We start from the raw sequence: 1372 nt of genomic DNA on the forward strand, positions 1-1372 counted from the left end.
CTACATCTGATTGGTTAACTTGTCTCTCATCTGATTGGTTAACTTGTCTCTCATCTGATTGGTTAACTTGTCTCTCATCTGATTGGTTGACTTGTCTCTCATCTGATTGGTTAATTTTGGTTAATTCTCAAACCTCATCTTGGCAAAAAAACTTTACTGCCTATGTATGCATGGTGGCCAGCGGAAGCCAGAGCCACCCTGCAACGGCACATGTGGCTTCCCACATCTAGGGCTTGAAGCCCTTGAGAGCCAGAAGGGACAATAGGAGCTTCTCCAGGTCCTGTCATGTAGCCACAGCCCCTCCCCCTCTTAGAAGGAACTGTAGCCATCAGTTACATAGGGGCCTACACCCACAAGTCCCTCCTCATGTAGATGAGGCATCTCAGGCCAAGCCAATAGGAAGCACCCTATTATCAGCTCCAACCCACCCCAAAACTATATATAAAATCCAGAAGGAATAAAAGTGTGTGAGAATTACCCCATCATCTGAGAGCATCTATCACAAGAACTGTAACACTGCCTAGAAAGAGAATGCTCTCTCAAAGATTTCACCACCAGAAGTTCCCCTGCACTCTGCTCTAACCAGCCCCTCTCCTCACCCCCTCAGCTCAGTTCGGTGCAGCCAGTGCAGTGTCTCAATGCATAGCCTCCAGTACCAGATTGGCTTCACGATTTGTTTGGTCTGTGACTTCAAGAGTTCAGGCCAAACTCCTTTGCTTTCCTCTTTGGCATATCTGTTTGCTTGTTGCTTTGGCCCCTGGTGCATAATTGCACAGGAAACGTGCTGCATGTCTAATACTTTCAATTCTTGAGCATGGAATAACAGTGCAACCAACTTTGTAGGAATTGTCCCATCACGCTGAGTATACTGAGAATGGTTGTCAGTGTAAGCGTCATTTTGAAAACCATAATTTTTCCTTTATTCATACCAACTTCTGATAGCAATACTTGCAGTCAATTCATTTCCAGGACCTACCCACATGCCTTTGCCAAAAGCATTATATAAAGGACAGGATGCATGTACTTTATCTAAATGAGCATTGTGCCAATATACACATTTTCCCTTAATCTCTAGTGGTTCCTGATAAAGCTACATCTCAAGTTCATTGATAAAGCCTACTCCTCTTTGTTTGGCAAAAAGTTGGCATTCAAACCAGAGCCCATAAGAAGCCACAGTCCACTCAGCCACAGCTTCAATGCGTCCCCTAGAGTCATGTTATGCAAGTGACCACACTACACCACAAAGGAGATGGCCTTCATGGTCCTCTCAATGTATTTTCTTTTTTCTTTTTTTTTTAATTAAGTATTTTCTTCATTTACATTTCCAATGCTATCCCAAAAGTCCCCCATACCCTCCACCCCCCCACTCCCC

The 1372-nt window shown here is 44.2% G+C and overlaps 1 protein-coding gene across 1 annotated transcript in view; it reads left to right on the forward strand.

The window, feature by feature from the left end:
- Kcnmb2 (potassium calcium-activated channel subfamily M regulatory beta subunit 2) overlaps positions 1-1372 on the forward strand; it is a 280382-nt gene that overhangs the window by 267253 nt on the left and 11757 nt on the right. The gene's annotated exons all lie outside the window — the stretch shown is intronic.

Source organism: Mus caroli, chromosome 3 (genome assembly GCF_900094665.2).
Source record: "Mus caroli chromosome 3, CAROLI_EIJ_v1.1, whole genome shotgun sequence".
Taxonomy (NCBI): domain Eukaryota; kingdom Metazoa; phylum Chordata; class Mammalia; order Rodentia; family Muridae; genus Mus; species Mus caroli.